Raw genomic sequence first — 16,873 nt, 5'->3', positions numbered from 1 at the left:
CAGTACATGTGAGAGTTGACATATATAAATAACTGTGCATAAGAGCCAGTGAATGTGTGAGTGGCTGTATGGATCATTGTGAACTTGTATCAGTGATTGTATAAGAGAGTAAAAATGTGTTAGTATATGTTTGAATAAGTAAGGTGTGTATAACTGTATAGTTGAGGAAATGGAGGTGTGATTGATTCTTTGCATGACTGACTAGGTGTGTAAGTAACTCCATGGATGAGTGACAGTCTGTGAGTGTCTGTTTACACTGAGTGTATCTAAGGTTATATTAGAGTCTGAAGAGGTTCATCGTATTATCACATGAATGATGTCATCAGTGATGTGATCAGTAATGTCAACTGAGATGTCATCAGTGATGTCATCAGTGATGTCATTTGAGATGTCATCAGTGATGTCATCAGTGATGTCATTTGAGATGTCATCAGTGATGTCATCAGTGATGTCACTGACCATGTCATGAATGATGTAATATGTGACATGATCAGCAGTGGATTGCGGGTGCGCGATATATAGTTAGTGCAACTAACTATATATGGAATTTCAATGGTTTTGTGTGAGTAAAATAGGGTTTTGTAAATGCTAATTCCTAACTATATATGGTCTATAACCCATGGTTTTTTCAGTGAATATATATATATATATATATATATATATACACACAAACACAGACACACACGGAATATATATATTCACTGAAATAAACAAAGGTTACAGGGACGTTATAGTTAGGCTCAGATTTCACTCGTACAAAACCAGTGAAAGTCAGCAGTTTTAGTTATCTGAGCTAATTATAGCTTATGCCCCGCAAGGCACTGCTTATGATCTCACAAATTACATCACTCATTACATTGGGAGTAACATCACTGATGACATCACTGATGATAGCTCAAATGACATCAATGATAAAATCATCTAGTGAGTGTTTTCTACACGTTTATGAGTATTAAATATATATAATAAGCTACTACCTAAATTAAATTAGCATATTTTGGGTACTAGCAATGATTGATACTAATTCTAATATATTATGTGAGTGTCTGTGCATATTTGTATGTGAGTAGGTGTCTGAGTAGCTGAATGAATGTGTAAGTGGCAGTATGGGTGAGTGAGTGTCCATGTGACTAGCTGTATGGGTGAGTGAGTGGCTGTATAGGTGAGTGAGTAGATGTGTGAGACACAATGGGTGAGTGAGTGGGTATGTTAGTGGCTGTATGGGTGGGTAATTGGGTGTATCAGTGGCTGTATTGGTGTCTGAGTAGCTGTGTATGTGGCTGCATGTGTGAGTGAGTGTGTATGTCAGTGGTGTACGGGTGAGTGAGTGGATATGTGAGAGGCATGTAAAGGTGTGTGTTAGGGTGTGTGAGTGTCTGTATGGGTAAGTGAGTGAATGTGAGAGTGGCTGTATGAGTGAGCATGTGCTTCTGTCAGTGTCTGTATAGTTGAGTATGTACATGTGTTAGTATCTGTATGAGTAAGTGAGTGAATGTGTAAGTAACTGAATAGGTGTGTAAGTGACTGTATGGGTGACTGAGTAGGTTTGTGAGTAGCTGTATGGGTGACAGACTCAGTGTGTGTTTGACTGTATGGGTTTATGAGTAGGTGTATAAGTGTCTGTATGTCTAAATGGCTGCATATGTGAGTGACTGTATTGGTGAGTGAGTGGGTGCATGAGTGGCTATATGGGCAATTAAGTGGTTGTGTGAGTGGCTGTATGCATGAGTGGATCTGTGAGCGGCTGTATGGATCAGTGAGTGGGTGTGTGAGTACTTGCATGGGTCTATGAATAGGTGTGTGAGTAGTTGTGTGGAAGTAGGAGTGGGTGTATGAGATGTTGCATGGGGTGTGAGTAGGTGTGTGACTGGTTCTGTGGATGATGCCATCAGTGATATCATTTAAGATGTCATGAGTGATTTAATATGTGAGGTCAGACGGCACTGCATTGTGGGGGCATTCATTATAGTTAGCTCAAGTAACTATAACATTTGAATTTCTCTGGCTTTGTATGAGTGAAATCTGAGCTAGGTGGTGGTCCCTGAGGCTTGGGGGTCCACGTGGTCCCCTGTGTATTTTTGGGTGTAATACCCCAGGGAGGTGGGAGACCCTGGGGCCCAGGTGGAGTCCTTAGGGCCCCCCATTAGATGTGGTTTAGCCCTGGGGAGGTGGAGGTTTCCGGGGCTCATGGGGTGTGTGCAGCCCCCATCAATATTTGTTCAGCCCCAGGGAGGTGGTGGTCCCCGGGGCTTATGAGACTCAGGAGGGGGGCCTGTGCACCCCCTGCTTATGTATAAACAAATCCCTGGGGACTTGGTGGTCCCTGGTCATCCACAATCCCTGGGTACCCCCCTCCTTTATTTAAACAATGCCCTCTGGGACCAGGCCCTCAAGGGGGCTTTTTTCAAAATAAGTGTGTGCTGCGCTTGTGTTTTTTTCTGAATTTTTGCCGGAGGCCCGGATCCTCTGCTAATTATGGCTAACATTTTAAAAGAAATGCTTTTCTTCCCTGGCGGGGTCCCTCTCAGCCAGAGCTAAGGGGTCTGGGTATTCCTACCAAAGAGATCGCAGCATGAGATCGGGAAGGTTTGCGGAGTCTTCCCATCCCTATATTTACAAATTGTTTTTTTCTTTAATATCTCACAAACCACTGAACAGATTTACAGCAAATAACAAAAAGGGTTATCTCTGGACCAAAAAATACCTTTCTGCCAAATTTGGTGTAAGTCCTTCCAGCAATTCGAGCTGTAGTCGTGCCTAAAATCCCTATGGAAATTAACATTGGAAAAACACTCTTTTGACCCCCCCTTTGCCTCAGCCCCCACTTAATGGAATGCCCTGAAAGTGTCCATGCACAACAAGAATCCCTCGCACAGTTTTTTGCGGAAAATGTAGTAAAGATTAGTCAAACGGCGCCAAAGATATAGGCAAGTCAAAAAAATAGTTTCCTATGGAAACATGGTCCTAAATATTACTACCTACTGGTGACCACTTGCACCTTTGCTCCCAGCGGATGAGAGCTCCCGCCAAGCAAAAGCAAAGAGCTATGTCCCAGGTGGGTCACCCCTGGCCATAGCAGGAGCTGGCCCTTGGTGAGTGGCGGTCCTCAGGGCCATTAATGGCTTCACGAGGGGGGGGCACATGGCCCCCCTCCTTTGTGGTGCACGGGCCAGACTCGGGGGAAGTGGTGATTCCCCGGGCTGTATATGGCCCAGGAGTGGGGCCTTCGCGGCCCCCTCCCACTTTTTTGTCAAAGTAATTTTTTATTTTCATTTTTTACTTATAACACATGACATTTCAATACAGGTCAGTCAGGATCATATCACAAAACCATGAGAAGGCATCTAGCAGCTACAATAATGTACAGTGTTCCCCTATTTCTCATGGAAACTCTCTACCCAGGTTTGTTAACACTTGTCACTAACACTCTGAGCCTGTATAACTCCAATTGTTCCCCTTTAACAACTCCCTCACTCCCTTTCTCTACCCAGTCCTCCCTTATAAATGAAACAAAAGAAAAAAAGATAACAAAACTTTGCATGGTACTCGGGAGTGATGTTTGTAAGTTTATACTGTATATGGGCATCTCTTTGTATTGAGGGTCATTTTTCAGAACTGAAATAGATGTATAGCTCATAATCTGGTGGGGCAGGCCACAAGAGGAATGCCCTGGAGAGATAGCTTATAAGAGGACCCCACGTATATTCAAAATTCTTAATATCATCTTTGAATATGATACTCATTCTTTCCATTGTGACTGCCTGCCACAGCCAGGCACGCCATTGTGTCAAGATGGGGGCCTCTCTCTTCTGCCATTCTGCCGCTATCGCCAGTTTCGCCACTCCTAAGGACAGCCACACTACATCTCAATCTGTTATTGTTTGATATTTTAAAGAGGAGTCTTGCAGGCCTAGCAAGTCATATTTGGGGGAGTATGGGAGCGAATATCCTAACATGTCTTTGATTTGTGCCAAAATCTCAGCCTAAAAGGGCCGTATCATTGGCCGGTCCCACCATGTGTGACGAAAATTGCCCAACATGTCACAACCCTTCCAGCATAAATCAGATGTATTTGGGAAAAGCTGGTGTAATAGGTACCAATTATAAAGTAGTTTGTAATGTGCTTTCCACAGGCCCAAAGAGCGTTTGTGGTGAGCTAGAGCTATATCCCCCCACAATGACCTCCATTGTCCCTCCTGTATTTCATGTCCCAGTGTATGCTCCCAAAATGCCATGTGTCGTGATTGTGGGGAAGGCAGTGTGTGAAGAAGTATGGAGTACAGAAAAGATATTGTGCCTTTATTTGCTTTGACCCCTTTGGTGAAGCACTATATTTGCGTGAGTTCCTGCGTTGCCACCTCCCTAACGTCTGGATACAAAGCCCAAAGACATAGATGCAAATAATGGTAGTGATCGTGTCTGATAGCCGAAAGTCTTGTTTACAATTTTCAAGGTTAAGGATGTCCCAATTATGAAATAGGTGGGATAGGATGAAACAAACCCCCTCCTTCCATGCATCAAAGGGCCTTTGTTACAGCGCTAGTGGGAAGGCTGGGTTGTAATATGTAGGAGTGAACGTGGAGGGAAACATTGTCTAGTCAGCCACTTTGACCACCTCATCCCAGACTTGCAGGGTTGTTCTTGTGGTTGTGCTTTTGTATGTGTTGGGTGGACAGTCTGCCTTCAGTTTCTACAAGCCCCAAATAACCTGCTGTGCTATCACCCTGTTCATATGAAGCCAGTGCTTGCCTGACTCTCTGGGACACTTCTGAAAAGACGCGTAATTGGGCAACTTTGTAGTAGAGATGAAAATCTGGAAGTGCTAGCCCCCCTCATCTCTCAGATGCTGCAGAAGTTTATAGGGAAGGCTGGCTCTTTTATTTTGCCAAATAAACCTCATTAGCAGAGTGTGGAGTAATTTCAGGTAATATCTCTCCATGGAAATTGGTAAACTCTAGAATAGGTGCAGGAACTTTGGCAGTATTACCATCTTGGGGGCATATTATCAAGAACGGCGTTAAAATTATCGCTGGTTTAGCGGCAGAAACCTGCTGCTAAAGCTGAGATAATGGGCTTGATAATATGCACTGGAGAATTCCAATAGAAGCCAATGTTACCACCAGGACATGGACTTCTATTGAAATTGTCAAGGGCATATTATCAAGCCTATTATCACCGCTTTAGCAGCAGTTTTCTGCCGCTACACTGATGATCATTTTTAACGCCGATCTTGATAATATGCCCCTTAATTGCATGTATCCTGCCTAGCCATGAGAGGTACATCTGGCTCAGCACTTACAATCACTCTGTACTTTGCGGAGAAGTGGAGGAAAATTGGCCACAAATAAGCTAGCAATCTTGGGAGTAAAGTTGATACCGAGATAAGAAAGCTACTTCTGTGCCCACTAAAAGAAGGTCGTGGATATCGGCCTCTACATCTCTACGTTGGATAGTGTTAAGTTAAGAAGGGAGGATTTAGATACATTTATACGAAAGCCTGCTGCTTCCTCAGAGTATGAGTTCTTCCTGCATTCCGGCAGTGTGGACAGGGAGTTTTGGGGGTCTGTTAAGGTCATTAAGATATTATCGGCGAACAGTGAGATCTTATAATCCCCCGACCCAAAGCTTATTCTTTGATCGCTTGGTATGCCCTTATCTTTGCTGCAAGAGGTTCTGTGCTCAGCGCAAAGAGGAGGGGAGAAATCAGGCATCCCTGTCTCATTCCCCTCCCCTGTTGAAATGCCTCCAAGCTCACTCCATTTACGATTACTCTAGAGCTGGGAGCCGCATAATCAGCCCGGACCATTGCAATGAAGGTCTTGCAAAAGCCAAATCACCTCAGAGTGCTCAATAAAAAAGACCAGTCTACCTGGTGAAATGACTTCTTGGCATATAGACCGAGTAGCACAGCTGGGATATTTTTTTATTAGCTTTCTCGATTAAGTGTATTACTCTCCGTACATTGTCATGGGTCTGCCAGCCCTTAATAAAGACCAATTGATCTGGGTGGATCAAATTGGACATTAAGTCATCTATGCATGTAGCTATCATCTTGGAGTAGTGCTTTGCATTGAGATTGAGGCGTGCTATGTGGCAATAGGAACCACAGCTTACCCGGTTTCATCAAGACTGTGATGACTGCCTCTCTCATCGTTGGTGTCATTCTCCCAGTTTCTGCTATATGATTAAAGAGGGAAGTTAGTTGAGGAATCAATTCTGCACTATTCAATTTATAAAAATGGGCTGTCAGGCTGTCCGGGTCCGGTGATTTATGCAGCTCTAACGCGTCAATGGCCTGTCTAGCCACTTCTTTGTTAATGGGTTCCCGCAAGAGTTCATTTTGTATGTGTGTCACTTGTGGCAGATCTATTCTTGCTGGGCCTGTGGGTCTACCTTGTCTGAGGTATGTAGGGTTGAATACAACTGCCCCAAGACTTTTGCCTTTCCCTGGTCCGATGGTTTAATTTTTCTTGAAGGGAGGAATACTTCTCCTATATATTAGTTTTCCCTGCGTATCCTCAACTGTCTTGCTAGGTGTCCCCTCACCTTATTACCCTGTGAGTAGGCTACTTGCTTAAGCCTGAGAAGCCTGAGCTCTGTTCTACTAGCATAATTGCATTAAGTCTCCCCTTTACTGCTGTCACTTTCCTCTGAAGGGCTAGTGTGCATGTCTGTTTGTGGGTCTTCTCTAAAGAGCAAAATTCCTCCTCCACGATTAATTTATCCTCCGTCCTCTGTTTACTTAGGGATGAGTTTAGTGCCATACATTGGCCTCTCAGGACAGCCTTAAAGGAATCCCAGTTATTGGAGGAGGATGTTTCCTGGGGCTTGTTCAATTGGAAAAACTCTCTAATATTTTTGCGGAGCTCATCTTGTGAAATCCTATCCCTAAGTAAGGCAAGGGGAAAAAATCAACATTTACCTTACAGCGGGGGGGGGGGGTTGGTGTATTGAAATGAAATGAAAATTGGATTTGTAGAGCGCTGCAGTTGCCCTGAGGCGTCCAGGCGCTGGAAAACAGAAAGTGCCCTCACAGGGTAGCTATTTGTTGAACAGGAGAGTTTTAAGCTGTTCCCGGAAACTGGTTAGATTGGAAGTCTTTCGCATCTGTGGAGGGAGGGTGTTCCATAGTTTGGATACATTGTACGAGAACGAACGTCCTCCTGCTTTGGCTCTAAAAATCCTAGGAGTTTTGGCCAGTGATGCCATTGAGGACCGAAGGTTCTTGATGGGCAGGTAGGGAGAGATCAGGGAGCAGTTGATTTCTGGGCCCATTTTCCAGAAAGTCCGGTGGGCGATACATAGAGCCTTGAACTTCACTCTGTCCCTGACCGGGAGCCAGTGTAAAGTTCTAAGGCCAGTTTTTATTGAGGTCCTCCGCGGGACTCCCAATAGTGCCCGGGCTGCACAGTTTTGAGTGCGCTGAAGTTTTTGGAGCGTGTAGTCTGGTGCTCCCAGATAGATAAAATCCAGCCGGGATTGAATGTGGCCCTGAATAATTATTTGTCTGGCCTCAAAGGGGAGAAGAGGAAGAATTTTCCTAATCACCCTAAGGAGGCCAAAGCAGGTAGCTGACACCTTGGTGGCCTGTGTATTAAGGCTCAGCGACTTATCGAGCCAAACCCCCAGGCTTTTGATGTTATCTCTGGGGGGTGGGGGCACTCCCATACTTGAAGGCCATATCAGCTCCAAGGAGGAGGGAGCCGCCGGGCCCAGGAGCATGAGCTCAGTTTTGTCGTCGTTTAACTTCAGACATGAGCTCATCATCCAGCTTTTTACATCCTCCAGGCAAGCCGCTAGATCTGGCGGGGACTGGAGGCCGCTCTTCTGTGCAAGGGAAACCACCAGCTGGGTGTCGTCCGCATAAGAGATGATGTTAACACCATGTGGAGGAACAATCCCAGCCAGCGGCCTCATGTATGCATTGAAGAGCGTAGGGCTTAAGGAAGAGCCCTGCGGAACTCCGCACCCCAAAGGCCTACTTGATGATTGAGATGTGCCGTCAAAGACCTGGAAGGTTCTGTCTGATAAAAAGGACTCGACCCAAGCCAGGGCATCTCCGGACACTCCTAGGTCGGCAAGGCGGTTCAACAAGATTTTATGATGTACCGTGTCAAACGCGGCACTTAGATCGAGGAGGATCACTGCCACTGACCCTCCTTGATCCAGGATCCGCCTTGCCTCCTCAGTTACGGCCAATAGGGCGGTCTCTGTCCCATGTTTTGGGCGAAAGCCCGTCTGGGAGGCCTCGAGGAGGTGGTTTTCCTCGAGGAACATCGTCAGAGTGTTATTGACGTGTTTCTCCAGGATCTTGGACGCCCATGGGAGCAGAGAGATCGGGCGATAGTTGCTCGGGTTGGCTGGGTCAAGGGAGGTTTTTTTTAATAGTGCCCGCACCATGGCGTGTTTCCAGGTTGCGGGTACTGTCCCACTCAGTATGGAGGAGTTTAACAGTTCCAGAAGAGTGGGGAGGATGGTTTTAATGGCCAGTCCCAGCGAGCTTGGGGGGGGCAGGATCGCACGGCGAGCCGGTTTTTATTTGTTGCGCTAGATTCATTAGAGTTTCCAATGCTATCAAAGGGAAAAACTCCAGCCCCTTGTCACTGTTAGGAGCTGAGTCCAGAGTTTGAGAGGGTGAATCGGGGGGTGGGCTTGGAAAGGAAAGATACATTTTATTTACTTTTTGAAAAAAGAATTCCATCAGGTCATTACATTTGGAAGGTGAACTGTTATTATCTGTGACAGGTGGGGGTGGTTTTATCAGGGAATTTACTATGCGGTATATTTCTTTCGGCTTTGATTTGGCCGTAGTTATTTTGAGATTATAATAAGCTGCTTGCGAAGATTTTATAGCCAGTTTGTAGTTCCTGATCATTTCCCTATAAATGTTTTTTTCGGCAGGGTTATAGGATGTGCACCATTTCCTCTCTTGTCTCTTGCAGAGACGTTTTTGACGCCTAAGGTCTTCTGTATACCATGGAGCTGATTTACTTTGTCTCTTAGATTTGGATTGATATGACGGAAGAACTAAGTCGAGAGAGGTGGTTATCCACTCATCATATTTAGTGTTTTTTTCGATTGGGTCATGGGAGAGAGTGGGTCTGGTGGTGCATGGTATGATATAGTGATTGAGTGAATTTCCGCCTCTTGAATTTTGTGCATGAGCGCTTGACTTAGGACACATAGTCCAACCTGGAATATGTACAAGGGATATGGGAGAAAAATGTGTAGTCCCTATCTTTAGGATGTTGCTCCCCCCATGCATCAAGGAAACCAAAAGCGTGTATGGCGTGTTTTTTAGCCTTATGTGAAGCTACCCATTTGTGTCCTATGAGGGTGTGTACTATCCATACCAGAGTGCCATGTGAGATTAAAGTCTCCCATGAGAATTATATCTCCTTCTACAAAGCCCGTTAGGAGTGTCAACAGAGTAGAGATATGGGTTACTTGATTGGAGTTAGGTGCGCAGTTCACTGCTATTGAACATTATCAACCCCAATTCTCCCCTTCACCATGATTATTCTCCCCTCTTTGTCTGTTTTGTAGCCCTCAGTTTAGAAATTTAATGAGGAATGAAATAAAAGTGCGACCCATTGTGTTTCATAGAAGTGGAAGATTTGTATATCAGAAGGTACATTTTATGTTTTAGCCTGTGATCCTCTGATCTTTTAAGGTGGGTCTCCTGTAATGCCATTATATCATAGTGTTGGTCTAATAAATATTTCCATAGTTTGTGTCTTTTGACTGGTACATTAGGCCCCCTAATATTCCATGTGAGAACTGTAAGTACCATTTTGCTAGTCTCGTGTTCACTGCCGGGAAAATAGGGTTTTCCCACCCTCCTTGCCGGGGACGGCACCCTTATCGCTTCTGCTCGAGCTGCTCATGTGTGGCCCCCGCTAGATAATCCAGCTCCCTCCCAAAAGGAGCTGTCCCCCTCTCTATGTGTGATGCACCATCATTCCAGGGGGACTCAACTAACGATGTCAGTGTGTAGATGAGTGGGAGGCAGCAGTGAACCGCCCCCACCCTGCTAAGAACAGCTCCATTCCTCAGCTGGCCACCCGGCCCCCCAAAATATTCACTCTGGAGGTCTCAGTTTGACATGATGGGGTCAGGCATCATCCGTTGGTCGCTCTTCCTCGGCTCACTATATAGAGCAAGGCTACACTGCAACTGGCAGAGATACTATCTCTGTCCATTCACTTCTCAGGCTGCACTTCAGAAGCAGTTCCCCTGCCTCACCTCACTCCTCACTTTGCTCCTCACCTCTTCATCATGCCTCCGGCCACCATATTGAGGCCAGACAGTCCACCCACCACCCCTGCTGCTATCGCCTCAGACCTGCTCAGCCTCCCAAAGTCTCAGCCACCTCAGCACTTTGCATATGTTGCAGTCTGGTTGCAGTGACCCCTCATGATCGCCCCAGCACCATTGAGGAGGGGACTGATCATCCACCCTGCTCCGTTCTGCTGCTCTTCCTCTCTCACTGGGGCGACCTCAGGGCTGCACTCCCTCTTGGTGGCCCTACCGTGAGCCACAATCACTGGCTGACCTCCACGGGGCACCACTACCACATTCAGCTGAGGACACGCAGCCCACCACATTACCTCAGCTTCACGCATGCACAGGCCCATCGTCATCCGCCCTCATCCATTTGCAATGCGGGCACTGGTCCTGTCGACAAAGATAGATTTAGGGCCTATGCGTGCTACCTCAACAATTCTCCTGTAGCGATGTGTCACTTTCAGCCAATATCCCGCCTTTCTTTCAGAGAGGTAGCAGAGCCGCTGTGGATTATGCCCACTCGGCCATCTTGGCTAGCCACACCTCATAATGTTTCTTGACCCCTCTCACATTTTAAAGCTATTTGCCCAGGGATGTTGGGGTCCTTAGGGCACATTGGTCCATGAGGCCCCCCCATTACTGTCAATTTAGCCATGAGGAATTGATGGTCCCTGGGATCTGAGGGGTCAGTGAGCCCCCTCCATTTTTTTGGATGTAGGCCTGGGGAGACTGTGGTCCCTAGAGCCTGGGGGACCTGTGCAGTCTCCCATGTATTTTTTGGAGTATTGCCCCAGGGAGGTGGTGGTCCCGGGGCTTGGGGGAGTCCTCAGTGCCCCACCTTCAGGTGTTGTTTAGCCCCGAGGAGTTGGTGGTTCCCAGGGCTTATAAAGGCTCAGGGGGAGGGCCCATGCACCACCTCCTTTTGTATAAACAAATCTCCAGGGAGGTGGTGGGCCCCCGGCCTCCAAAAGCCTGAGGGGAGGGGGCCTGTGCGCCCCTGCTTTTTTCTAAACTATACCCTGGAACCTGGCCCACCGAGGGCTTTTTCCAAAACAAGTGCGGAAACCCACACTTGTTTTTTTAATTGCCAGCCATAGCTGGCGGGTCCGGGTATTCCTACCCTACCCCTTTTCTTTATTTTTAAAGTTTGTTCTGCAACTCGGTTGAAGTTGAGTACCAAGGTGGCTGCCAACACTTCCTGGTTGAAGTATTGGCAGTCAATCAGATCTCAGCATAAGATTGGGAGGGTTTGCGGAGCCTTCATGTCCCTATATATGCACATCTGATTTTTCTTTAATAGCTCAAAAACTACTGAACGGATATACATCAAATAACAAAAAGAGTTCTTTCTGGGCCAAAAGCTAGCTTTCCACCAAATTTTGTGTAATTCCATCCAGTGATACATGCTGTAATTCTGTCTACAATCTCTATGGAAATTAACATTGGGAAAAACACTTTCTTTGACCACCCCTTTTTCTTGCCCCGCGCTTGACAGATCACCCTGAAACTTTGCATGTATAACAGGAATCACTAGCACAAATTGTTTTGGAACATTTTGTGAAGATTAGTCAACTGGCGCCAAATATATAGGTGTGTCAAAAAATGCTTTTCGTATGGAAACGTGGTCCTACCTATAGCTACCTACTGGTGACTGCCAGTTGGTTTAATATACATATACACATAGAGCTCTTCTGCAAATCCTGGACCTTTTGGGGGAGGAGCGTTGTGACTGGAAGAGCAGCCAGCCCAGAAACATATAAAAGTAAAGAAAGGGGTTGAAGCGCTCACACATGGGAAGGTGAAAAATCAATATGTATTTGGTGGATTTTTTCATCTTCCCCTCTGTGAGCATGTTGTAAAAAAAAATGGAAGTCCTGACTTCTGGTGTAGATTGGTTAGGTTCTTTTATTTAAGTTGTTACAAGAAGGAATAAGGGAAACCCCACCAGGGGCAGCTGCCCTGATGCTCAGCCCATACCCAACTGACACTCCAGACATCCAACATTCCATCCATCCAACATTACACGCCACACTCATTCTGGCTGAGCAGCAGGTAAACATAAGTTACAACATATCTCCCTTCTTTACTGGGAACAAATGCATTGTAAAATAGATTAGATGAAACAAATAAAAAAATGACAATATGGCAAATAACATAAAGTCAAGAAATGTAATACAATGCACTAATAATAAAAAATGCAATTCAATAATAAACATCTCACATCACAACCTGTATGGTTTGCACTAATAATAAAAAATGCAATACAATATTAAACATCTCACATCACAACCTGTCACACCATACCACATCTCATCAAACTCACATAAAAGAAACATCCTATCACACCATTCTACATCTCATCTCGCACACAGTGAATAATTAAAAGAACATTCTTTCACACCGTACTACATCACAACTCGCACGAAACTGTACTAGAGATTTCACACCACATTACATTCTGAACAAAGCATCACATCACTTCCTGAATTAAACCACCATCCTACAACATACACCAAAACCCATGTGCCACAGATCACACCAGTTGGCCAGACCGGTACAATGAGCAACACACAGGGAACAAACCTTAAAACAATATATTTTTCAGGAAGCAACGTGCGCACCACAGACCAATAAACAAACACCCTCATAACACTGCTACACTCACTTACCCAAAACTCAGACACAAAGACAATGTGTGTCTTATTCACGCACCATTATATAATAAACTATACTTAGTAATGAGTGACTAAACAGAACACAGCCATCTCATACACGACTAAAACCGATGAGTGGCTTAACAGTTAACAACCACCTCATACACCACATTAACAGTGTTTCAAAATTCTGGTACCTGTGTCCCTTCCCAATTCCAATTATGGGACATGGCTCCCCGTCGTGGTTCAAATTCAAACACTAAGTCAATGGTTGACTTATTCACATGCTATCAATCAACAACCAAATACTTAGTAATGAGTGACTTAACCAAAATACAGCCATCTCATATACAATTCGAACCAATGAGTGGCCTAACAACTCAACACCCACTCAAACACAACAATCTTTTGCTTCTGGGATCCTTTTCCCTGTTGTGAATCAAGTTCTGGGACCTTTGTCCCCAACATGGGCTTTATCCCCGTTTTTAAGCTCTTCGTTGTGTTTCAAATTCGAGGACATTGTCCCCAACATGGGCTCTCAGACCCGCTTCCAATACTGGGACCTTTGTCCTGTTACAGCTTCTTCTGGGCTCTATGCCCCTTCTTTTACTTTTTTTTTTCATGTTCACTGTTGCCATACTGGTTTCTTGGGCTCTCATCTCACTGCCAACTTTCACGCAGCGATATTCAATGCAATCATCAGTTCTTAATCAACACTGTTGCCATAAGAGTAATGTGATTGGCAGGTGTCAGTAAGAAGAAACTGCACTGAAAATATCTACACATTTTTCAATCCCCTTATAATGACATTCATGGTAATATAGAGCTTTCTGTTAGTTTCATTGACAGTACCTGGTATTGCCGTTTATCCATTACATTCTGCGTAACTGATGGATGCCACAAGATAGTACCGAGAAAGTACCACAGAGATATGGATACACCATGTCTCTAACAAGTCAGCTTTTGAAGTGGTGCAGTGCTGCTAAATAACCCCTAGATGACACTGTTGTATTTCTTTAAAATCCATTTGAAGAGGGTACAAAAATACGATCCCACACACAACACTCCATCAGCACTGGAAAGCAATACACCGTGAGAATGGGGATCACGCACCTAAAAAGGAAACTCTCACACGGAGAAGGAAGACCAGTGTACTCTGGAAATGGAACAGAGGCCTAGGGGTGAGGGTCAATTTTTTTGCAATATGCAGTAGAAAAATAGTTGGGCTTACATAGAACTTGCAATTCAGTCTTTTGGATAGGAAAGTGCCTGAAGACAAGTTCAGACCTTCCTTTTGGTTATTTCACCATGATTAAGACAATTAAACTAGCCATTGATTGCCATGCTGCAGTGAGGCAAGATGGCCACAAGCTAATAAACCTCCGACGTACTGAGGAGATTTATAACATCGGAGGAACACTTTATCAGCACACATTTCTCTTTCAACAATAGGAAATGATGTCAGAAGCATCAGAGAGCCGCGCAATGAGTTTGCAGACTTAATTGTAGTCTGTACATCCTTTTCTCTAGTATAACCTACTGCTCCCATTTTTGCTCTGTTTCAGCCGCCATTTTAGGTACCCATGACATTTTTTTCTATCTTCTCCTCAACACTGTAGTATGTTTATTATTGGGTCCTTCACTACTAAATGCTTATATTTGGAAAAACTATGGCCTCTGTGGCTTCTGCTTCAAATACTAATTGCTGCAAGGAATTAGGTGGTAGCACCAGCAAGAGAGTTAAAAAGGACCCATGCTCTCCTACTACATCACCTCTTCCTTTAATGCTGGAGCATGTTATGGATGAACTTAAACTTATGAAACCATTTGTGATTGAAACAATGTGGCTTTGCAAACAATGGAAGAGTAATGGTCTCACCTTGATTCCAGACTCACTGAGGTGGAACAGTGTGTTAGTGATGCCCATGGCATCATGGCCAAGCTGAAAACCTTAACCAAAGAAGTGATTGTGCTAAAAAAACAGTCTGAGGATTTAAAAAAATCGAAACAGGCAGAATAACCACCGCATTTATGGTATTCAAGAAGGTTCTGAAGGGCAAGATATGATTACGTCAGGGTGTTTCTCGAGCTACTGCCACTAGAAGGAAATAATTTTGGCACTTGAGACCAGCGTTAAGATCTATGAACGCCTGATACAGTCTTATCCATCCTTGCTTTCTTAAGGTCACCTATAAAGATAAAACAACTACATTTGACAATTCATCGGACCTGAAGCAGTTCATATACCCACAAAGAAGAAGCTATGGAACTCAGTAAGACTTGTCTGGATTTGGCCCTTGGATTGGTTTCTTCTTTTTTGCAGGTTTCACAAGCTCCTCATACTGTAATCTGGTGTTGTGTGTTCCAGTGTCTTCATGTTTTTGTGGTCGACTTTTGTTAACATTCCAATCTTAAATTTTTTCTTGCTGGTAAGTGCACATACTAGTTGTTAGTTGTTGCTTGTTTATATCTATTCCTCACTGTGTTTCCTCCCTGATTTAATGTACCACTTTTTCATCCTTAGTGGATTTTGTCGCTGGCTGTCTTCTATTTCTCTCTTCACCCCATCTTCTCCAGGACTTATTTTTTTTTTTTAATTAATATGACTAAAGGTATTTGGCTTTCTGTCATCTTTTTTAATCTATCTATCAAAGGGACGACCTCTTATCTCCCCACTTGCTTTCCTTTCCTCTCATTTTTCATCTTTTTTATCCCTTTCCTCATTTTCTTTATTATTTCCCTTACTTTATTGTGGGCTAGCTTTCACACAGCAACCTTCCACTGTAATATTTCAATCCAATCTCGTTCTATTACTCCCTGCAAACACTATAAAGTCCATATTATAGATCTTTCTGTCTTTCTGTTTTCTATCTGCTCCCTATGCCTTCTCAATGAATAGTGTACGTACTGCCTCTTGGAATGTGAAAGGACTACATAATCCTGTTAAAAAGCAGAGGGTGCTTACTCATATTTCAAAATTAAACTGTCAAATTGCCCTTCTGCAGGAAACACACCTTAAAGATCAAGATATTGACTGTTTACGTCGTCTATGAGTGGGACATGTTTTTGGTTCTTCGACAGTCGATAACAAAAATGGTGTAGTAATACTGTTTCATAAGTATTTACATAGGCAGATGTTAAGCAAAGTTAGTGATGAATTGGGTAGGTGGATTATACTGACCATAAAGGTTAATGATACTCAGCTCTCCTCTATGTGTAATGTTAATGTTTATGGTCCTACAGGTGTTGACCCACAATTCTGGGAACGTTTTTCTTCTAACTGATCATTTTATCCACTGGATAACCTTATAGTTGGAGGTAATTGTAATCAACTAATGGAGCCTTTGTTAGATCATCCTTCCATGACCAGATATATCCCCAATAATATGCAGAAATCCTTACAGAAGTTGACATCATATAGGAGATTAATCGATGCCTGGAGAGTTTCCCACCCTGATGTTATAGAATTCACTGTGTATTCTCCTGTGCATCATTCACATTCTAGAATAAACTATTTATTCCTCATGCAGCATGTCCTCCAGTTTATGTTGCATGCAGAGATAGGATCTATCATTATATCAGAGCATGCTCCTGTTATAGTGGATTTAGATATTCCAACTAACACACCATCTCCTAATAGATGGATATTTAACAATGCCTTGCTACAAGAGAAGTTATTTATTGACCAATTTATAATTTTTTTCAATTATTTATTTTCTATTAATCCATCTTCAGACTCACAAATTAATTTTATATGGGATGCGTTCAAGGCTGCAGCTAGAGGTTTCATCATCGACTATGTACCAAATAAGAAGAAAAAATCCTTGAAGGAATCCTCAGATTAAAAGCCTTGACCATGAATATTATTCCTCCAACACACCACATACCTTTTCCAGCTAAATTACAATATAATAAACAGTCCTGGGACAGTG

This window comes from Lissotriton helveticus, chromosome 8 (assembly GCF_964261635.1).
Source record: "Lissotriton helveticus chromosome 8, aLisHel1.1, whole genome shotgun sequence".
NCBI lineage: Eukaryota > Metazoa > Chordata > Amphibia > Caudata > Salamandridae > Lissotriton > Lissotriton helveticus.
The sequence above is the reverse complement of the archived record's forward strand: the minus strand, read 5'-3'. Positions refer to the sequence as shown.